The following is a 24,389-nucleotide window of genomic DNA, read 5'->3' on the forward strand; positions in this document are numbered from 1 at the left end:
AAGATTGATTTGCATATAGCTGGGTCTGAACTGGGGTGGCAAAGTGAGCTAAAGAATGATGATGGATTCAACCCAGATCTGTGACTGGGGGTGAGTGTCCGAAAAGTTTCAGCACTCCATCCACCATCTCCTAGTGTTTTCTTTGTTTGCCCTAAAATGTCAGGGTATGCCCAGACGTGGGTCCCTTGCTCACTTTGCCACTGGATTCAAGCTAGCCTGGCTGATGAGGGGTTTTACCCCGAAACCGGTCCCAGGATGATTGTTTTCGGTCCAGGGAGTACTTGGCTTGGCAGTTCGGGCTGGACTGTTCCCATGAGGCACAGGGTCAAGAAGGATGTGCACATATCTGGGTCTGAATTGGGGTGGCGAATTAAGCTACAGAACAATGATGGATTCAACCTAGATCTGTGACTGGGGGTGAGGTGAGTGTCTGAAAAATTCATAGCTCCATCCATCATCTCCTTGTGTTCAACTTGGCCTTCATGATATCCTGATGTGTTATGAGTACTCATTCGATTTGTTTGAATCTGGGCTTTGTGTGAGCATTGTGTACATCTCACATAGGATCCATCTTATTTGGTTACATCTCTTTACAATGGTATACAACAGAGGACAAAGTATGCAAAGTGATCAACTATCCTAATATGGACATAAGGATGGAGTGTAGACAATTCCATCAATAAATTTGGGCCTGTCTGGGGTTATGACATGAGTGGACCCAACTGTTTGCAGTTCATGTAGCATGCATGCATATGCCCATGCTAAATTAGAAGCCTTTGGCGTGTACCATGAAGGTGGTGTGATATGTGGACTTCTTCAATGTTTTCAGCGGATTTGTGATGGTCAGTTGTGGAAACGTGGTTGCAATAAATCCATGTTACATGTGATTTCAGATACATTCAGGGCAAGCAGAGAAGAAGGGGCCAACATCAGTGGGGACACAGCTGGTCACAGCGGTTCTAGACAGCAGACCCACCTCACACTTCCACTCCCTCTTCCTCCCAACCCGAACACCCTACCTGTTTTCCCCGTGAATATCTGTTGTTCAACCTTGCCCTTAACCCTGTGACACCTGCCCCAAAAGTTCCAAAAATCCCTTCCACATGCAAACCCATCCCTTCCACTTCCCACTCCACCCCTGAAAAACAGTCGCCCCCCACCCCTGACCCCAGCCCAAAAAAGAAAAAAAAACCTCCTAAACCAAAACCCAGCCCCAAAGAGCCCAAACCCAAGAATCCCCCTCCCAAGGACAAACCCACCTCTTCCTAAACCTCTGCCCCCCCACCCTCCAAGTACCATCTTCGAGGTGCCTGCTGTGCTCAATGGATGCCCCTTTGTGAGGAGGTTCCCTGGCAGTGTCAGAAAAGGCAAGTGTGTTGGCACAGCAGCACAGCATTGTGCAGTGGCACAGGTTTCTAGATAAGGACTGGTCATTGGCCTTTGTTAGATTTGATGAATTGTTTCATCCATTCAATAAAAACTTTCACAGTTTGGAAGACATTAGTCCTGCCATTACTTTTATAATTATTTGATGTTAGAGTATAGTTAATGATGGATGAGTGCATTTATGTTATTTTCATCCCTGATTTCTGATCCATCCAGCTAAAGTGGTTTGTCTGACGTGGCCTTAGAGCCAGTGCTGGAGTTACACAGGACAAGCTGAAAAGTTGGATGGATGGCTATATGGGGTGGCATGTTTTGTGGTAAATATTTCTGCTTGGCCTCGCCACTATCAACATCATGTAGGTTGCACTTCTCCCTATGATGTAGGCTGGATATGTGTTTCATGTGATGAAGTTGGATACTGATGTATCCACACATGGAGGGTGTCAAATTGTCATTCCTTTGTGGAATTCTGCATGGACGTGTCCATTTTGCAGTGTGTACCATACAGCTAATTCATCTAGATGTGTGCCACATGCTGTTAGTGCTATGTATGCTTTCATAAGTTGCTCTTACCCATTGCCTACAGATACATGGCACTTGTTTCTGCTATTGGTTGTCCCTGATATGCTTCAGTTCCCAGGTCCAGTGAACATGGAGTCTGTCAGACATGGACAAGATGTACCATACCCCGGTGCCCCAACCTTTCAGGGTTCCCCCTGATAGAGGCATAGCTATCATAAAGAGAGTGTTTCCATTGTACCCTTAGAATAGTTCTCAAGCTGATTCTATGTAATCCCATTAACTGACATTGCCTTTTCACATGGGTGATGTTTGAGAGTCCAATACAGAGTTGCAGCATAAAGTGGGTTTGACTTTACTGACACAGCCATATAGATGTGGTTTTTGACATCAGAACAGGACCTGGGATGCGTGCCATGTGAGTGTGTCACATTAACTATAGCTTCTTGGTTAGCGTTGCAGTGACAAGGCCTCATGGTAGTTGTAGTCACTTCAATGTCACTTTAGCAACACTTGAGAAATGGTAACCTGCATGGCAAGTGAAGATCAAGAGTGACATGGCAGACAAGTGAGAAGGGGGAAAGGGAGTGTAGCATCTTGGTTAGAGTTGGAGTGACAAGGCCTCATGGTAGGTGTAGTCACTTTAATGTCACTTTAGCAACACCTGAGAAATGGTAACCTGCATGACTAGTAAGGATCAGTAGTAACATGGGAGACAAGCGAGAAAGGGTAAATGATGTGTGTCAGAGATTTATAGGTGTGATATTGATGAGGAGATGGTGTTGTGGAACACAAATTAATGCGCAAATCACTATCACTGTATATAATCTGCAAAAATGTCCATTTGTGTACAGTGTGGCTGTGCAGTTCCAATGTTTTGGTCTCAGTATTTTTGATGATTGTTAAGAAACAATCCCAGACAGGGTCCCTGTATATGTGTAAATTACTTAAGGACTCTAACTCTCTTGCCTGGTCCATGGTGGGGCATTGTTTTGCAGAGGAGTCTATGGCAACAGGTAGTTGTATGACTTATCGCCAATTTTGTCCACGATGGAGTGAGTTTTGAACATGGTCAAGGAGGTAGCGCAGCGGCAGGACATGTCCGATGGGCTCCATGATGCAAGAAGACGTGTAGAAATTAGTTTTGGCCTTATATCCGTCCCTTTACGCCATCTCAGATGTGGTGGTTGGACCACCACAGTCACACTGACTGTAAAGCAACTCGTAATACGATGAGCGGTTTCACTGGCGGTCCGAACCTTCCACAAACTTGCAGGCCCCCTCCACAGCTACCAAGCTCGGAGTTCGCTGGAGGTGTCAGCAGTTCAGCAGTCATCTTCGCAAAGCCAATCCCCACAACTCTGCCGAGTTCACCACTGTTGTACTACCGGTACGGCAGCCCACAGACCAAACTCGTAATAAGGTCCTTAGTTCTTTTTAGTTGTTTGAATGTTTGACCAATTTGATGGATTGGGGGCAATCTGAATCACTGGAATATATATTGAGACACTACACACCGAGGAGGCACAGGTATACAGAGTCCAATGCACCTGTGAGGTCACTTGTCAGCCTATACAGCTGAAGGTCACAATTATGCATGGGACATGTTGAAATAGTCAGTTTCAATGCTAGAGCGTTAAACAACCCAGAAAAGTGCATAGCAGTGTTGTCCATACTTAGAAGCTCAAATGTAACATATGCTTGATTCAGGAGACACTTCTGGTAGCCAAAGATTGGCACAGATGCTGATCCAAGTGGTTTAACAGGCAATACTTCTCCAGGGGCTCCATAAAAAAAGAGGGGGTATACATATTGATTTCTTCCAGATTTGCTGGTATAGTGGGAGACACTGTGTGTAAGATTTGAGGAAAGGTCCTAGCTTTTAAGCTTAGGATAAGGGTGAGGGCTTCACAGTGGCTACCATATGTGTCCCTAATATAGGTCAAGAACCTTTTCTGACCCAAGCTGTAGCGGATATACTTCAGACACCGAATTGAAATCTATTAATTGGGGAGGGCTTCAACATCATAATGAATAATGAGCAAGACAAGTCGGGCCAGAGATATAGTCCATTGGTTGCTCTTACAGCAAGGAGACTGGAATGGATGTGAGAAGTTGGGATGAAAGATATTTGGAGGAAACTCCAGACCACCAGTTCGGATTAGACTAATTATTCGGTATCTCATATGACTTCATCACTTCCGGGACACCAACACTATTCGAGGGTAAAATGACCATGGAAATACACCCCACAGCAATGTCTGATCAAGTCCCAATAACCATAGACATAGCCTTTCTAGAAGTTCAGAGACGTAGCCTTGCTAGATCTTCAAAGGACTTCAGATGATAGCATCCATGAAGGCTGAAGTTTATATAGTTGCACCGCATTTTAAACAAATTTGATAATTGAATTTGAATGCTTGTTACCTGGTTACCTGTTCCTTCCTGCTCTCCCGCTGTGCAGCCACTAAGCAATAGCCCGTATTGGTATTGGGCAGCAGAACCTCAGCCAATCAGCGTGGGAGGGGGACGGAATGTATTGCACGCCGTAGGCTTCAAATTGTCGCCCACATTTTGGACGCGCTGTTTGGAGTCACTGCGCTGTTAGTCATTTATAAAAATAACCTGTTCTTATACTACAATTTTAAACTCTCCCTTTTGCAGTTTATTTAGTTGCACCGCATTTTAAACAAATGTGATAATAGAATTTGACTTTGAATCCTTGTTACCTGGTTCCTTCCTGCTCTCCCGCTGTGCAGCCACTAAGCAATAGCCCGTATTGGTACTGGGCAGCAGAACCTCAGCCAAACAGCGTGGGGGGGGGCGGGGGGGGGCAGAGTCTATTGCATGCGGTAGACTTAAAATTGATGCCCGCAGCACGGATGTGCTGTTGGCGCGCCAAAGGCGCGCTTAACGCGAGCCCATCTGAGCCCGTCTGCGTCCGGACGGGGCCAGAGGCCCGCCGCTATGGCCAAAAAATCCCCTACACGTTGGCAGAACTAAAAGATATGGCCCTGCGAGACAGGCAACTGCACAACCTGCCTCTTCAACTGGATGAGCTAGACCTCTTTCATCCAGGTCAGGCATTGAATTTCTACAAGCGCAGGGACGCTAGTCAGGTTTTGAGTTAAACACCAACTTGAACTATTGAACCTTTTATATACTGGCTCGCCTGACATGCTGTTTGTGGCAGAAACATGGCTGACAGAGGAATCCACATTTCGGATATCCTAGCCACACTCCCAGAAAACTACTATCTCTTAAAATCTAACAGATCCTCAGGAAAAAAGGGGGACGAGGTGGCAGTTGCTATTAAAAAGGGACTGTCTTTCACCGCCATCTCCCCATTAGAGATGACACTGGTTGACAGCCTATTAGTCAAACTGGACTCCCCTAACAGTACAATGGTATGTGTACTCTTGTATAGATCAGTCACATTGATGCCGGAATTTCCCAAAGCATTTGCAAATAGCATTACCTCCTTGACCGTGGACTATGCTAAAGTCCTGGTCACAGGAGACATGAATAATTGGGCCAATGAGGCGGAAGGGGAAAAGGTTGCTAAGGAACTGACTGAGTCCTTAATAATTATAAACCTTACGCAACACATCCAAGTACCCACGCACTTTAAAGGTCATACACTCAACCAAGTCTGGTCTATTAACCTTACCCTTCAGAATTTAGCAATCCACCCTTGTGTATGGTCAGATCATTACACGATTAGCTTTACTCTGAGTGATATTATTCTGCCTAAAACCTTGCCCCAACAAAAAGGCTCATGCCGAAACTGGAATCACATAAACATGGAACCCTTATGTGATACTCTGAACCGTGAGCTGCCTATAAGTCTGGATAATATAGACATCTTTGAGAGAGAGATAGCCAACTGGCAATTGAACGGCATTAATATTCATGCCCCTTTACAGGCTAAAACCTCTCATATTAGGCGGCATGAAGCATCTAAATGGTTTACTGCCGATTTAAAATCTGCTAAACTTAGTGTACGACAGGCCGAAAGGAAATGGCGTAACACCTATTCGACAGAATCTTAAGAACAATACAATGTGAGCCTAAGGGCATATAAAAAAAACACCCTGGAGGCAAAAAAAATCATTTTTTACTAACGAGGTACTAAAGTAAAATAACAAGACAAAAGATATCTTTAATACTGTAAGGGAATTATCTAACCCTGATCGTGTGACCCCCCCCCTATCATCGCTACACAGAAATTATGCAAGGATTTAAACTCTTTTTTTTATAGATAACATTAAGAAAATCCAAGAATCTATAGATTCCAGCCACACAGATGTGGAAAAACAGTTAGGTAACACCAACTCCAATTTTATGGCCGCTTTCCCTTGCCTAAACAAAGAACATCCCTCCGACCTCCTGAATAAAGTAAAATCAAATCAGCATTCCCAGAGACTATCCTTGCCCTCCTGAATCTATCCTTGACCCAAGGGACTGTGCCGTCAGTCTTTAAAGAAGCAGTGGTTATTCTGCTGCAAAAAAGCAAGGTATTGACGTTCAGAAGCTGGACAACTACAGGCCTATATCTCTTCTTCCCTTTCCGGCTAAATTATCGGAGATACATGTAGCCAAATATTTTAGCGCCTTTATAGAGGGAACTTTTTTTTAGATTTCCACCAGGCAGGTTTTCGTCATTTTCACTCCACCGAATCTGTCATATTGTCCGTCATTTGCGATCTAAAAGGAAAGGTGGACGATGACTGCACTCAGGCCCTGATTCTCTTGGATCTGTCTGCAGCCTTCGATACCGTCAACCATGATATATTGATGGAACGTTTTGCTGCAGCAGGTCTTAGAGGCGCTGTCCTGAGCTGGTTCAAGTCCTTTTTAGAGGACCGGAAGCAATCAGTATGGCTTTTGCCCTACAAATCCGACATTGTTAATATGAGCTGTGGAGTACTACAGGGTTCCTCTCTATCCCCGCTTCTCTTTAATGTCTACATTCGTCCTCTCATACTTGGGCTTCGTTAGAAGGGGGTCAAGATCTACAACTATGCTGACGACATGCAGCTGATCTTCTCCATCGATGATTCAATAAACTCCAAGGAGTTTCTTAGGAACACCATGCTATTCATCAGGAATTGGATGAATATTAATCAATTAAAACTCAATTCTGAAAAAAACGAAAACATAATCCCCAAAAACAAACTCCTTTACTGGACTCTGGCATACTGGCCCCCGGAGCTAGGCCTAGCACCTACTCCTAAAAATACGATTAAGAACCTGGGCATACAGATCGACTCAGATCTTCTATGAGCACACAGATCGGCTCGGTTACCTCTGCATGTTTTTTCCAACTTCGGAAATTGCAAAAAATCAGAAGATTTTCAGCAGAGTGGCCAGCATTCAAATCATTATTGCTTTGATTTTATCAAACATTGATTAGGCAAATGCAATTTACTTAGGCCTACCCCAAAATCAGAAACACCATCTGCAGATGATACAAAATCCAGCCGCCCGAATTATCTACCAACAAGACAGACGCTGTCACATCAGGCCGCTGCTGAAAGAGCTTCACTGGCTCCCTGTGGAGCAGCGCTCCATGTTTAAAACAGGTTACATCCTGTTTAAAGCTATACATGGCATAGGTCCCAAGTGTATACCCTCCAGAATTCACAAATACTCCCCACAGCGCTCTCTAAGATCCATGCACATTAATTACTGGTAGTCCCCAGATTCAGACTCAAACAGACAGAAGGTTCACGTTTTTCAATACCTGGACCCAAATTTTGGAACTCTCTGCCTACATCTCTGAGATTAGAAACAGATCATGTGTAATTCAGAAAAAAAGCTGAAGACCTGGCTTTATACCCAGGCTAACATTTAGACATGGACTTTTTAACCGCTGACCCCAGAATTACAAAAACTCCGCGCCAAGAGACCTGTAGGTGAATGTGCGTTTTAGAAATTCACAATAACATAACATAACAGGGTGGTCTTTTGTGCCACACTATGGGATACTGTAAATGTTGTGCTCTGGAGGCAGGTGATAGCCATCGGGGCCTATGAAAATAAGGAACGGAGGGACAAGAGTTCAAAGAACAAGCTAGCAGTCAAAGAATTAGAACAGATACATAAGCGTACCTGTTCCCTTGGGATCTGGTGCCCTCTAATGGCAGTCCATGCTCAATTCAGACTTCTAGATCAAGGCAGAGCAGAATACGCATTGATCCAGATGAAGCACAATACTATCAGGCAAAATAATTAAGGCGGGAAGGCTCCTAGCACCAAAACTCTGAGGGAAGATAAAAAAGGATAGGATCAATCATCTACAAAATGGAAAGGGTCCCACAATAATAGGAAGCAACCTCATAGGGTAAACATCGTTTACCATGCATGCGAGACAACGCATGCCATTACAACGTGGTCGTTACAACTACCGCTTCGTTACATCGCATAGCAGTACAACGCAAGTCGGAACAACAACTTGCATTAGGGGACAGCAGGTGTTGGATTTAAAATCCAACACCTTACATACTGTTGCACAGACTGGAGTTGGAATAGTAAATTATACTATTCCAACATCCAGTGCCCCCTACAGCAAGTCGTTGTTCCGACTTGCATTGTAAAGGGATGGGGTGTAACAACGTGGTCGTTGTAACGACTGAGTTGTAATGGCACGCGTTGTAAACGCATGCGGACTAAAATGCCATATTCCCCCATAGCAGCGGAATTCAGAGAATTTTACAAAAAACTATTCTGTGTGGACTCTCCCACAAGACCGTATACACTCATACCTTACACAAGACAATTTACTTAAGCTAACGACTAGTCAAGTGGAATCACGAGAACCACTTATCACAAAAGTGGTTTAATCAGCTGTAGCTAGACTAAGACCTAATAAGGCCCCTGGAATGGATGGGTATTTATGGTATTTCTACAGAGCATTTTGCCGTATGCTGGCATTCATCCTCACTAACCTTTATAACTCCTTCTTAAAAAGGGGCTCTTTGACACTTACCATGTCCACCACCACAATCGCAGTGATATCAAAACCAGGTAAAGATACCTCACAATGTGGCACATACCGGCTCATCTCACTCATAAATGGTGATGCCAAATAATGCACAAGCATCCTGACATCACGACTCAACCCCTACACGCAGAGTCTGCCTGACCCAGACCAATCGGGCTACATTCTAGAAAGGCGATGTTTAGACAACACAAGACTCCTACACCTGATAGATAAGGTCCATAGGGCTAACCTTGGTGCTCCCTTACTAACCAGTGTTGTGGAAAACAGGGTTCACTGGCCCTACCTTATGGAGTCCCTTCGTGAATTTGGAGCCAGGTTCCTAAGATAGATTCAATGTGGGTATTCCTCTCCAGAGGATCAAGTAAGGGTAAACTGTGCCTTTTCTGCCCCCTTCATCATACAGCGAGGGATGCACCAGGGATGCCCTCTCACTACTATGGTTTGCCTTGTAAATGGAGCCCTTAGTGCCGAACGCATAATTCTATAAGGGCATCTTATTTGGGAGAGAGGTGCACAAGATTTGCATATATGGAGATAAAGTGATCCTCACTCTGATCAAGCCTTTATGCTCCTTACCAGCAGTGTGGAAAAAATTGCAGTCATTTGATGAGATTTACGGATTTCAACTCAATTTACAGAAGTTACAGATGTCACAGATACTTATTCTTATAGCCACGGCTCACCAGCAGGAGGCACTGCGCTTCCTCTACCAAATCACATGGGCCACCAACCACACAGCTTACCTACGGATTCAAATAGCCAGTACCATACATGGCACAGTTAGGATTATCGAGAACTGCTAAAACAAGTCCAAAATTACATGAGATCCTGGGATTATTGTGGTTGGGTCCTATTGCTGCTTTTAAAATGACAGCCCTCCCACCGTATACTGTTTGTGTTCCAAAGACTTCCAATGCAGCCTCTCCTAACATGCTACAAATGCTCCAATAAGAAACAAACTCTTGTTTGGTGTAAGGAAACAGGCTTTTTGCAGGTTCCCCTCCCACTTTTTGCCCCACTTTTGACTATTAGCTGCTGGTTTTTCGACTCTGAGAGTGCACTGAGGTCTGCTAATCAGAGCCAGTGTTCTTACCCATGTAAAAGTGTATGTCAAATTGGTTATACCCAATTTGCAACCTAATAAATGACTTATAAGTCCCTAGTACATGGTACCCAGGGTACCAAGGGCATGTAAGGCAAAGTGTCCACCCAGAGCTGAAGCACTTTTTATGCCACCTGTGTGTGACCAAGTACAAAATGGCTCCCAGCCTGTGAATGCAGACTGGAAGGGCAGTTGTCACACTGCCAGTTCGACTTTGCCATTACCATTAATTGCAAGCCCACAACTTCTCTTAATGATATATGCAAGTCTTCCCTTATGAAGGCCTATAGAGTCGTAAGGCAGGGAGCTGTATATTATCAAGTGGTACATGTATGTTCTATATGTCCCTGCAGCAAAACCCCTCAGTTTGACGTTTTGCTGTGAAAAAGTTAGTAGCCCCCTTGGCTAATACAGGGTTACAGGCTGGCACCACATCCTGGCTAACATCTGATTGGGACTACCTAACAGGGTACTTTAATTTAGCAAATTAATTGTACTATTAAATCCGACATGATTCCCAAATCATAATGAATGTCCCCATTAAAGTTAAGCAACTTTTGATAAGTTACCACTCTTTCTGGTCCAGTGGCCTCACATAGGCTCTGGCCAACAGACTACTTACTGCCTGCCTTGGGAAACGTGTGAATGACTCCTAGACTTAGGAAAAAAAGCAGTTGCTTCAAAGGGAGCGGTGACCTCCTCTCCCAGGAAGGCCACTAGGGATGTTAGCCCAAAAGGCGAGCTTCAAAGGGAAAACCGCCTTGGAAGGGCTGCTAGTGACAACGTTCCAGAGCAGGCTGCCTTTTTTCCAAGTAGACAAATTGGAGACAGGAACAGAGAGGGAAAACTCATCCCCAAACCGTATTTCTGTGGTGTGTAGCCCTTAAGCAGCCACACTTCTGGGGTGGGCTACCAAGCTCCTTACAGTCGAGGGAAGGTTCAGACATCTTGAGGGTTGCAAGAAGAGTGCAGTTTAGGATTGCCAAATGCCACACATCACCAGAACTTTGTCACCAAATAGGAGGGGACCTACTAGAGCATTGCTTAGTAACTCTTTGTCCCATTTGGGCACTTTCCCAGGATATAATGGGCACCCCTGGCACCCTGAACTTCAGTAAACAATGGATTTGGAGAGAGGATCGAAGAAGGACCGCCCTGCTGCCCTTTAAACTGTTCAAAGAGAGGCTGCACCGTCAGAAGGACTGCACCTGCTGCACTTTGAGCTAGTGAAGTTTGGACAGTGTCTGTGGCTCCTGGCTAGGAGAAAAGTTGATTCCCAGCCCAGATCGAAGCAGTCACTCCAAGGGTCAGTTGGCCCGCCCCCTGGAACAGCACCAGAGACACTAAAGCTGAAGAAGCCCAAATCGACAAAGTAGTAGCCACTTCTGAGGAATCGCCGCTGCCCACCGCCGAGCACCCCACGAGACTAATCCATGACAGCCAAAAGTTGCACTCAAATCTGCTGGACCTGGGTGTGACGGGGAGGAGAGTGTAGACACGTCAGTCTTTTGGCCCTTCCCCATGGTTTTGGCAGGAAAAAACACCCTCTTCATTGTTTCCCAGGCTCCTTATGGCAGGAGGCACTTTAAAGAACATTCAGCCTAGTCGGAAGAGGTGGGACGTGACCTCTGGATGCAGTGTACGGACACATCCCAGAACCAATCACAAAAGGAGACAGCCTTTATGACCCCAGAAAAGAAGCTATCTCGCGAAGACTCTGCATTAGTGGAGACGCAGAAGAGGGAGCTGTAAATTAGAAATTGTGACTCGCGGGAACTGGGATTACAAGGGTCCCATCAAGTGAGAGAGACAGTTGGAGGCCTGGGCGAAGGCAGTGAAGAGCCAGGAGGCCATTGGTTGAGTGCAGAGTCCTGCCATATTCCCGGAGGAATGTGGCTAGCCCAGGTATGTGGCCAGGTACTTGGAAGGAGGGGGAGCTGGGATGAAGCCGGAAAGAAGAATATAGGGTGTATAAGAAGTGAGGGCTCATCGATTTTAATGCTCCAAATATTAAGATTGTATTGGCGCCAGAACATTACTGAAATGTGAGTGCTTACATTCCCCATTTAAAGAACAAGATATTTTTTCCTTTTTCCTTTCATTTGAGTAAAATTTGTTTTTAGGTTACTGGCATATTCTTGAGAATAGGTTCCTGCATAAAACCCTCCCCATAATGAGAACCTAGTGGGAAACGATAATTGAAAGTGAACCCCAGTAAAATAACAGCCACTCACTTGGTGATGGGATAGGAAACTGGTGTCTTCCTTCACACCCAACCCAATGCCTTAAATAATGAAGGAAAGAAACTTACCTGTGGCTCTTTCCTCTTCATCCACAGGGTGTTTTCTTCACAGTGGTCCCAGGTGATCTCGGTCCTAATCCAAGAGGAAAGGAAGATAAGAGAAGAAATATATCATCATCTGTGCCTTAAAATTACTAATAAAAGCACCCACTATAACAGATTGTCTGAAGTTGTGTATGTCCTGTTACATCCTATTGCTACATATATAGACCACAGTACCCCAATAGGTGACACCGGGAATGCTGTTAGATTCTGGATTGGTCGCTCCAGAGGGACACTAGCCCCCACCAAGGATATTCACTGTGACTGCCTTTGTGAGGACAGTAGCCTAGCCGCAGCTGGCCTTCCATTGTTTCAAAGAGGACATTGTGGGACCCTGAGCACAGTGATCAAAGTTGCCCTACCTCAACGATGGACCGAGGAATCACCTGCAACTCACCCCTGTCGACCACACAGCCCCAGGAGCATTGTTTCCTCCTGCATCCCCAGGATCAGGACCACTCCATTGTTGTCTAAGGCGGTTGGCTTCTAAAGGCTTGAACTACACTGAAAAAGGAGCTGGTGGGCAGGTAAGTGTCCAAAGTAACCCTACTGGACTCCTAGACTTCCGCACTGTCGGATGTGGTCGCCCAAGTCAGGCTGGAGTTGCCAATGTAACTGTTTCAAACTTTTCGAAAGTTTGCAAAGTTTTTGTTGACCAATGCTTGTTTGCGGTTACATTAAAAGTAATTTCATGTTTTAAAAATCCATATCCCCAGAACCATCTGGTGGATTTGGATGACCAAGGACTCTAAAAATTCATAAAAGTGTGCTCTATTTTTATATATTGATGTTTTTCTTTCTTGTTGTGTGACTTTCTTATTTCGTTGTTAGGTGCTGGTGGATTTGGATGACCAAGGACTCTAAAAATTCATAAACGTGTGCTCTATTTTTATATATTGATGTGTTTCTTTCTTGTTGTGTGACTTTCTTATTTCGTTGTTAGGTGCTTTACACTAAGGCCCTTATTAGGATGGCGGGTGGACCGCCACTGAGAGGGCATCTGTGGTGGTCTGCCCGCCATCTAGGGCATCGGTCCGACCGATGCATTACAATGCAGCTGGTCGGACCGCAGAGGTGGGGGGTAGAACCGCCACCTCCGACAGGATCAAAGATCCCTTTGAGACGGCGGTTGGATTCCTAATCTCTACAGTGGGGGCACCGCCATAGGGATTAGGATATCTCATTCCGACTGCCTGTTCATGGAGGTCTCACCGTTATGAACAGGCAGCCGGAAAGGAACTTTGCTTTTTTTTGTTTAAAATGTGTTTATTGGGATTTTTACATTACTTGTCACAGATCAACATCTTACATCATTATCATGCATTGACACATAACTGCAGTTGGGAGTTGATTGAATGTAAGTAGTTACATACATATTTTTACTGCCTCACAGCTGTTATGAATACTATACATTGAAAACTGTTTCTGGAGGGAACCCTCCTTCTGGTTTGTGCTGTTCAGTGAAAGTTTCTGATACGCTGGCTGGGCTTGTTTCCGATGGGTATGTATTAATGTTGCACTCTTATAGTTTCTTTCCCAGAGTCATTTTGTCCAATCTTGTGTGAATGTGTTCCCATCTAACTATCATCGGGATTGCAACTGCTGACGTGAAATACCAAACTGTTAACTATGGGGGACAATTAGGGGGGACATTGGGGAGCTATCGGATCGGGTGTCGAAAATATCGATAGTGCGGACAGTGTCGTCGTCTTCGCGTGATGCATTAGTGCGTATTGCGTGATGGTGCGTTTGTGGGGGGTGGGAGAGCCTTCATGGCCGGTTATCGCCGTGTATGAGAGAAGAGCTCCTGGCATGACTTTAGCAGAGCATTGAATCTAGACTGGTGGGGTCTGTCGAGGGATTGTTGCTACCGACCCTGCAGGGGACAAAGGTGGGGTCTGAGTTTGGAGTCTGTTGGTACTTCCACCGGGGTCGTTTCGTGTGTGAATGTGTGTAATAACTGTGCCCATTTTAGAGAAATGGAGTGCTTACGGATGTCCTTGACTTCCTCTTCCCTCAGCACCTCCTCCTCCGCCCTACCCATTTTTTCATAACGCCCACCCAGGCTGCGACCGGAGGTCCCGTAGGGGCCTGCCAATGCATGGCTATTCCCCTTTTTGCTAAAAGAATGGTGAGGTATGCAAAGAGGTTCTGCAATTTTTCGGTCTTCCAACTGCGGAAGATCCCGAGGGCACTGGAAAGGGACTTTGCTATGTGGCCAGATGGGCACATGTGGTGGTCCCCCAAACATCCATGTACTGTGTGCCATGATGCCTTGCACACAGTGCATGGATGTTTAAAAATATGCCTTTTCCAAGTGCAGCTTGTCCTTCGTCCCTTTTTTGGGTTGCAGCACTAGCCGCAATTGGGAATGGCATGTTTTTGAATAACTTGACGACGGTCGGATCGTAATATGGCGGGTGGAGCCGCCGACTACCTGTTGGCCGGTCTCCATCCTACAGCGATAGTGGTCGGGCGCTCGTCTGTGAAGTCACTGGATGGCTAGATTAAGGGTAACAAGGTTGATACCTATGAGGAGGCTCTACAATTTAGGGGTTAAGGAGCACATTCTTACAAACCTCAAAGAAGTTACACATGCATCTGGTAGATTCAAAGCTTTCTAGCCCTAGAGAGTTGGGCAAGAGTGCTGATGAGTGGGTTAGAACAAGAGTACCCAAGAAAACCCAGGTGGGGTGATCCCAAAAAAGGGGGGGGTAAGGCCCACAGAAGGGAAAGGAGGGAGGTGGTAAACCCACCAAAGAGGTTCCCTCAGAAACTCAGAACCCTAAAAAAGAGGAGTACAAGATCCATCCCACTTCTAGCAAGCAGAGTAGTTGGGAGTAAGGGCTTAAAAAACTCTTGGACAGTAGACCTAGCTTTGACTGTCAGCAAACAGGGGACTACAGCGGGGAAGCAGCCTGTCCCATGAAAAAGGTTGCTACTAGTTTAGCCAGTGTAGCCTTTAAGAAGGATTCCTCCTATGAGGATATATCCTAGTAGCTTTTACTTGGGGAAATGAGCCAGATGGTAAGTTGGTGATTCGTAAGAATGGTGGTAAGCACTTCCACCCCATCAAGGTGAATGGGATCCCAAGCATTGCCCTGAGGGACACATGTGCCAGTCACACCATAGTGGTGGACAGGTTGGTGTCTCCAGACTAATATTTGCCAGGAGGGGTAAGGAGAGTAAGGGCTATCCCAGGGGAGGTCTCTAACAGTCTCTAAGCAGTACCCTTAGCTGGCATAGGGCTTTAATCAGTCTTGACTTTCCCCTAGATTATCTCCTAGTCAATGACCTCCCAGAGGATGTTCTGCGGCCAGAGGGGGCAGCTGGTCAGGGCACTACTCCCCCCCCCCCCCCCCCCAGAACTTGGGGGCGTGTCTCTATAGTTAGGAGAAGGAAAAAATAAGAAAGATAGGAAAGGAAGGCAACTCTCAGCAAGAGAGCCAAGGGAAGTCTAACCTAGTAAGGGAGAACCCCAAAGTTGGCACTGGCAAGTCTTCTCCTGTTCCCCAAGAAGTCCTGAACAGTCAGGCAACTGTTCAGCAACAGGGTGTCACCCTTGAACGGACATAAGGAAGGGTGGAGGGAGGGTTTCAGCCACATGAGGTGGTAGCACCCCACTCTGAAAAAGTAGAGAGGCTCCAAGAACCAAATGCAATCCCTAAGATAGCGCATCCAGAGAGCTAAGGATGTGTTGTTCTGAGCACTGACAGCTGTCAGTAGCCTCAGCTGGGTGTTTGCCTTTATGATAACCCTATCCTTAGCATAATGGTCAGACCCCATAACAGGAAGTAAAGTAGGCCTTTTGACCCCATGGTGGGGTTACTCCAATGTTGGGTAACGTCTTTGGGTAAGCTAGGTGTTGCCTTAGGTGTGGCTGGGTTTCAGGAGTTAGGTACCTCCCTACCCAAAGTAAAAGTCAAGATTGGGAAAAACAGAGAGCTAGCTAAAGTCCATTTTAGGATGGTCTTGTCAAAGTAGAGGTACGTCAGTTCCCCAGTGGGAATGACCCTGACAGAAGTATGTAAGGCAAAGTTTGCCCTGCAATAGGACAGCCAGTTTCCTACATCCTTCCTCGCTGAATGGTCAGGGAGACTCACCAAGATTAGAGTTGAGGTCTCCCTGATCTATTACCTGGGGGGTCATGTAAGGAAACAGCCTTTTTGCAGGTCCCCTCTACGCTTTTTGCCCCATTTGCACTAATAAATGCAGTTTTTTTGACTCTGAGAGTGCACTGAGGTCTGCTAATCAGACCTCAGTGCCAGTGTTCCTACCTATGTAAAAGTCTATATCGAATTGGATATACCCAATTGGCAAGCACTGACTTATAAGTCCCTAGCACATTGCACCCAGGGTATCAATGGCATATAAGGCAGAGTGTCCACCCAGGGCTGCAGCGCTGTTTGTGCCACCCTGTGTGTGACAAAGTACAAAATGGCTCAGAGCCTGCCATTGCAGATTGTCACACTGCTAGTTCAACTTTTCCATTACCATTAATGGCAAGCCCATGACTTCCCTTAATGATATATGTGAGTCTGCCCTAAGGAAGGGTTGTAAATAGAAATTACATTAGCCAGGTGTAAAAAACAGGATAGGTTTATTCAGGCTTAGTTCCAGGGTAAGTTTAGTAGAAGAAGAAAGGTAGATGGAAGTATAGTCCCACCAGGAGAAGCCTCCCTGCTGCTCTGCCTGCATCCTCCAACTGACACTTCCACACATAACCAAGCACCAAGCATTCCATGACATCATCACACATTCCAGCACTCATCCTGGCTGAGCAGTAGGGAAGACGTAGCTAGGGAAGAGGAATTGCAACAAGTAAGTTATAACACATTCCCCTTCCTTAGGGAAACTAAATGCAGAAATGATGCACATAAACGGAAACATCATTAAATACATTACGTCAGGAAATATGGAAGACCATTCCAAAATATACATGCATAAACACGCCAATATACATGCATGAAAAGGAACACTCTAAACTATACATGCATAAAATGTACATATATCATTACGTCAGGGAATATGGAAGGAACATTTCAAAATATACATGCATAAACACGCCCTATCCCCCTCCCTTAGGAAAAATAAAGAAAACAAGAATTGTGAGAGCATGGCTTAAAACACCAACAAGCCTATGCCTCTAAGTATTGGGTACTCACCACCCACAACCTCAACGTAATAGGGTACACACCTCCCTATAAACTGAACTGGGGCACACATCGCCCCACAACCTCAACGTAGTAGGGTACTCACCACCCTAGAAAACTGAACTGGGGCACCCACCACCCCACAACCTCACCGTAACAGGGTACACACATCCCTATGAAACAGAATTGGGGTACTCATCACCCAACAACCACACCGTAACAGGGTACATACATCCTTATGAAACAGAACTGGGGTACTCACCACCCCACAATCTCACCACACATCCCTATGAAACAGAACTGGGGTACTCACCACCCCACAAACTCAACTTAATAGGGTACACACATCCCTAGGAAACAGAACTGGGGTACTCACCACCCCACAACATCAACTTAATAGGGTACACACATCCCTATAAAACAGAATTGGGGTACTCACCACCCCACAACCTCAACATAATAAGGGACACACCTCCCTATGAAACTAAACTGGGGCACACACCACGCCCACAGGATAGAGGCACTCACTCACACCCCCACAAAACAGTATTGTAGCAATGAAAATAAACAAATAGGAAGTCTCTTACTCCGGTGAGCGATCTCTCACCCGAAGTCCTCACCCAAAGTGAAGTCCTTGTCCATGAGCTCCATGTAGCTGTAATACAATACAGTGACTTCCTCCTCCCAGTTGACGTCTCACTTATAGAGTGAGGAATAATTAAAGATGTGCTCTGTCTTTCAAAACACCACACAAACTGCAGGCCAGGTCCAGTGTCCTCCGTGTGCTTCATAACTGAGAGGCTTGAAGTAACGACCCAAACATCCGAGACTCACAAGAGGTTCAATCCAGCCCTCAGGAATATTGCACTTACTCGAAAGGGGTATTTGCGTCCTACGACACCTTTAAATCGAGAAATGCCACAATCCCGGTCATGACGAGGAAGTTCCGATTGACTTAAAAACGTGGTTGGCAGTCACGAACTCCACCGCAGGATACCAAGTAACACTACACCATTCATGTGCTACTTCCAAGCACAAGATGGCCGCACGTTCGTGACGATGAGCCGGATGGCTCAGGGCGCGTTGCTGCATGCAGGCGTCACTAGGCAGTGGAAAGGAACGATGAAGCAAGGACGTCATGATGGATTTCTCTGTTGCTCCACGAGGCACCAAGAAAACGGTACGGTGCGCGAGGACAAATTTTTGAAAGAAAACGGTGTGCAACAGTTCCCAGTTGCCTTTAGATAGACGTAAAGCCAATTAGGAAAACAAGTGAAATCAGTAGAAACACCAAACACCGCACACTCTGCACAACAAGGTCAGCACTTTTAAACAAGTAGAGCGGGAACTTGTCTTCCATTCTGTTCAAAACGTGCCTCTTGAAATGAGTTTGAGAGACTTAATAGTTGGTCCTACTGAAGGGGCACACAGACTGCAGAGCTTCCCCCACACGAAAGTGACAGGGGTTGTGGCTCTTGAGGACACTTGGCAGACACTCCCAAACGAATACCTTTACAGTTCCCAGGACATCAAACAGTCTTGGTCACGCAGCTCATAATAAGATGTGCAGCGCACGGAAACCTTTACCTTATCGAACCTCTGGTAAATTCTCTTGTTACTGGAGACACTGTCCCCAGGCGGCAGGACAGGAATAACTCTTCAAGGCAGCAAGATGACAGCAAGCTCCATAGCAAAGTGTTGGAAGAGCGGTAGTGGAAGGTCAAAAGCCCTAGGCTGCAGGCTGTCCTGTTGATAAGGGACACTGGTGGGGCTGATCAGGGCGCTTCTGTTGCAAGGTTTGAGTTCATATGTTCCAGACTCTTAGTAGGATCCTTAGTTCCAGTAGCAGGGTATACACAGTCTTCCTTCCTCAACGCACAGGTTCTTTTCAATTGTCGCCAAAAATGTTGTAAATAGAAAGTCCATTAGCCAGCTGTATAAAACAGGATCGGTTTATTCAGGCTTAGTTCAAGGGTAAGTTTAGTAGAAAAAGGAAGGTAGATGGAAGTGTAGCCCCACCAGGATCAGCCTCCCTGCTGCTCAGCCTGCATCCACCAACTGACACTTCCACACATAACCAAGCACCCAAGCATTCCATGACATCATCACACATTCCAACACTCACCCTGGCTGAGCAGTAGGGAAGACGTAGCTAAGGAAGAGGAATGGCAACAAGTAAGTTAAAACAGGAAGGCCTATAGAGCCCTAAGGCAGGGTGCTGTATATTATTAAGTAGGACATGTTTGTTCTATATGTCCCAGCAGCAAAACTCCTCAGAATGTTGTTTTGAAGTGAAACATGAGTAGGCACCTTGGCCAATGCATGGTTACAGGCTGGCACCCCAGTCTGGCTAACTTCTGAGTGGGACTACCTATCTGGGTACTGTAAGGTATCAAATTAATCGTGGCATTAATTCTGACTTGATGCCCAAATCCAAATTAATGTCACTATTAAAGTTAAGCAACTTTTAGACAGTTGTGACCCTGTGGCCCAGGTGGTCTAGTGGCCTTGCACAGGCCCTGGCTAACAGACAGCTTTCTGCCTGCCTGGGGAGACGTGTGAATGATTCTCAGGCTTAGGAACAGAGGCAGTTGCCGCAGAGTGAGGTGTGACCTCCTCTCGTAGGCAGGGCTCTTGGAGTGTTATACCAAAAGGTGAGCTTCAAAGAGGAAGCCGCCTTTGAAGGGCAGCTAGTGACAACACTGCCGAGCAGGCTGCCTTTTTTTCATGTAGACGATTTGATGACAGGGACAGAGAGAGAAAACACGTCTCCAAATCGTTTTTTTCTGTGGGCATGTAGGCCTTAGGTAGCCAAACCTCTGAGGTGGGCTACCAAGCTCCTCACTGTCGAGGGAAGGTTTTGACATCGTGAGAGTTGCTAGAAAATTGTATTCTGGGGTTGCTAAATACCACACATCACTGAAACATTGTTACCAAAGAGGAGGGGACCTACTAGCCCATTGACTAGTGATGGTGTTGCCCCTCAGGCACTTTCCGGGATATGGGTACCCCCAGGCACCCTGAACTTCAGTATATATTTAATTTAGAGAGAAGACCAAAGAAGGACTGCCCTGCTGCCCTTGAAATTGCACAAAGAGAGGCTGCACCATCAGAAGGACTGCACCTGCTGCACTTTGGGCTAGTGAAGCTTGGACTGTGCCTATGGCTCCTGACTTTGGGAAAAGTTGATTTTGAGCCCCAGATCGAAGTAGTGACTCCAAGGGTCAGTCGGCTGGCCTCCTGAAACAGCACCAGGGACACTAAAGCAGAAGAAGTCCAAACCAGCAAACCAGTAGCCACTTCTGAGGAATTTCAATGCCTGCTGCTGGGCGCCCCAGAAGACTAATCCTCAACAGCCAAAAGTTGCAACTGAGTCTGTTCAACCCAGCAGTGCTGTTGGATTCCGGTTTGGTCGCTCCAGATGGACACTATCCCCCACCAATGATATTTGCTGTGACCACTGTGTCGCAAAAACGGAAACCCAGTGACTGCTCGCCTTCTATTTTTGCAAAGAGGACGTTGTGGGAAGTTGTGGGACCCTGAGTGCAGTGGTCAAAGTCGCCCCACCTCACTTGTGGACTCACCTGCAACTCACCCCCGTCGACCGCACAGTTCCAGGAACATCTTTGAGTATCTTTTCATCCTGCATCACCAGGATCAGGACCACTTCATTGTCGTCTATCGCAGTTGGTTTTTGAAGGCTGAAACTGGACTGGAAAAGGCTCTGGTGGCCAGGTAACTGTCAAAAGTAACCCTACTGGACTCCTAGACCTCCGCTCTGTCAGTTTTGGTTGCCCAAGTTGGGCCGGAGTTGCTAAACTCACTGTTTCAAAAGTTTGCAAAGTTTTTGTTGACCATTGCTTGTGTGCGGTTAAATTACGTCATTTAATGTTTTAAAAATCCATATATCCCTCCAGTGGATTTTGATGAATAAGAACTCTCAAAATGTATTAAAATATAATCTATTGTTATAAATTGGTGTTGTGTTACTTTCTTGTGGTGGTACTTTTTATTTCGTTGTTTGGTGCTGTTAAATGCTTCACACTCGGTTCCTTTGCTACGCCTTACTTCTCGAGGCCACAGATACCCAGGGTTGAGCTTAAGGTTTACAAATGAGACTGACTGGAACTAGTAAAGGTTTTGTGAGTGTATTCCATGATAAGGCTACCTAGCCATGTGATATAATACACCCAGATCCTCACATTGGGAAGATAAAAAACCTTGCATGCCTCTTGCATTGTCCTATCAATACCCACAGGTGGGTATCTCTGACATCTTGCAAACTGTGAGGCCAAGTCTCTCAAGCACATGGTGGAGTGCTCCACAGACCGAACAGAGAAACATTGGTGCTTCATGAGCCCGCAAACTGCATGAGTTCATATTCTGAAACCCCAGTGACTGTATGAGAGACAAGGCCTCTACTCTCCACAGTCACCAGGGCTACAATGCTACTGTGGGATTCAGTGGCAGAGAAAAAATGGCTCACCATCTTTCTCTTCTCATTTATCCCATTCACTGACAACCCAGACTTTACACCAGTCGCGACGGGTAACCAATTTTAAGAGTGGCAACGAGCAGCGTGAAAACGTTTGGAGACTTAGTCGATGGGGAGGGGGTTAACACAACAAGGTGTTAAAAGAGGCAGTTAGTAGGCCTCTAACAACATACTAGAGGTGGCTATTGGCTAAAACAAACAACAAACGTATGCTTTCAGAGCTACATCCTTTGCTATAGGCGAAATCCCTAAGAACCAAAACGGAGTCAAAAGAGATGGGAGGGAGAATTCTAACAGGAGTTGACAGAAAAAAAGTGGGAGGATATATTCCATAGAGTTCACGCATCTGCACAATATGTGGCCAGCAGAGAAACAATGACAAAACGTTTCATACTGGTAGAATACATTAATAGTCTCTTCACGTGCAGATCTATACATACTGGTGTAAATCTCCTTGTGGACGGAATTCATCATTTCTATAGGTAGGTCTTCACCTAGATGTGGACTTTCAAGTTGACACTCAAATGAGGGCGTGGAGACTCCTACGACACAATATACAACCGAAATGTTACTATTAGTAATTTTCTGCCTGTTGCTGGGGGTAGCACATTTAGAAAATTAAGATTATTTTTTTAATTAAACAAATATGAAAACACATTTTCCTAACTACAGTTCACCTAGGACACAGTAACGAGGGACAACATACATGCACTAAACATATTATTATTAAATTTTAACTCATTTTGTATTTCTAAATTATGTTTCTTAATTTAATTAATTTAACATTAATATTAATTTCCCTCACCCATCCATTACTTCATCATTTGTGTTGAATGTGTCACAATCTTGGATGAAAGTTACATACTAATTTATTAGAGATTTAAATATTTTTAAAAACTAAATTACAATAAAAAATTAACTTTTACAATGTTTTGAAAAACATTTAATAATAAACTTATAAATAACCTCAAGTTTAATATTAAATATGATTTCATTTATGTTATGTTTCTCTATTTGTTAGTGTTGGCCTGTTTGTAATTATTACTTATGTAGTAGATTTAAATATGTATTTTGTGAATTGCAATTGTCTTACTCTTCTGCAGGTGTATGCTTTGAATTAGAATGTCCTTTCCTGAACCCCTTCTTCAATTTCCCTTATCCTCACCCATTTTGTAGTAATTAGTCCCCATTTTCCCCATAATGGTGGGCTTTTATAGACCTCCACCACATCATACTCTGCCAGGAAACTTGCGCGTTAGATTCTGAGAGTCCTCCTTGAAGACACTCATGCGAGTAAGATGGAAAAGGGCTGGGAATCACACGGCTCAGAGCCCCATAATATGAGCAGTCAGTCAGGGATGCGTGATTGTGCCCACATTATTTAGGCTGTATATCAATGGGGTGGTGGAGTATCTCAGTGGGTGCAGGTACGATGCTCCTAGGTCTGCGGGTGTCCCCGTCCCGTTCCTTATGTTCGCTGATGACTCTCCCCTTATACCTAGAACCCCTATGGGCTTACTAGCTGAACTAGCCTCATTTGCAGATTTTTGCTCACAAAGAGGATTAGAACTAAATCTCTCTAAGTCTAAATACTTGGCACTAAATCCACACTGTAACTTCAGAGGTGGGTTGACCATTGAGGGTGCCCATATAGAGCAGGTCAAAAGCTTTGACTACCTGGGAATCAGACTGTCCAATAACCTGAACTGGAGCTCCCAACTAGTCAAGAGTAAAATCACCCTTACCCAAAGGGCAATGGCAATTGGGAGGAAACTAATAGCTACCTCAGGTGGATCTATGTCTCCAACACTTAAGGTGTATACAGCTACAGCTTTAGCAGCAGATTCCTATGGGGCTGGGATTTGGGGCCATGTGGATGCGGGTGTTACCACTGGTGGAAAACACATTCATTAAGGTTTTATTCGATCTACCAGTGAGCACTCCTCTCCTTCCACTGAGACTTGACCTAGCACTTAACAGTATTCACCTGATACCTGCTTTAAAACTCTTGCTGTATTGGGTTCCTAGAGGATACTTTTAGAAGAACTCATCGTATGTGATAAACATGTCCGCACCTCGTGACTAAGATATGGCAAGAAACTATGTGGATTTGTCAACATAAGAGAATTGTGGGATTGCCCAGCTAAAATAACTAAGGGTACCATTGAGAAATTGAAAATAAGTTATTGGAAGAGTGTGATGGTGTGCCTCGGGAATGATTATCCAGAGGGGTCCACAGCAGGGCAGTTTCTGCTGTACAAATGCACCCATAGCTTCAAGCCATATATGGACAGAATCTATCCATTTCAGGCCAAAATATTATATGTACAATTTAGATGTGATGTTCTACAGCTACGTTCAAATACTTCAAAATGAGTCAAGTC

General features: G+C 45.3%; 1 protein-coding gene across 2 annotated transcripts in view; it reads right to left on the bottom strand.

The window, feature by feature from the left end:
* Window positions 1-24,389, bottom strand: part of TICAM2 (TIR domain containing adaptor molecule 2) — a 114,678-nt gene that overhangs the window by 22,255 nt on the left and 68,034 nt on the right. For both annotated transcript variants that reach the window (XR_014970338.1, XM_085632637.1), the window contains exon 2: window positions 12,325-12,388. The gene's annotated coding sequence lies outside the window, so the exon portion shown is untranslated. The remainder of the gene's footprint in view (window positions 1-12,324; window positions 12,389-24,389) is intronic.

The sequence above is a fragment of the Triturus cristatus genome, chromosome 2_1 (assembly GCF_964204655.1).
Source record: "Triturus cristatus chromosome 2_1, aTriCri1.1, whole genome shotgun sequence".
Classification (NCBI taxonomy): domain Eukaryota; kingdom Metazoa; phylum Chordata; class Amphibia; order Caudata; family Salamandridae; genus Triturus; species Triturus cristatus.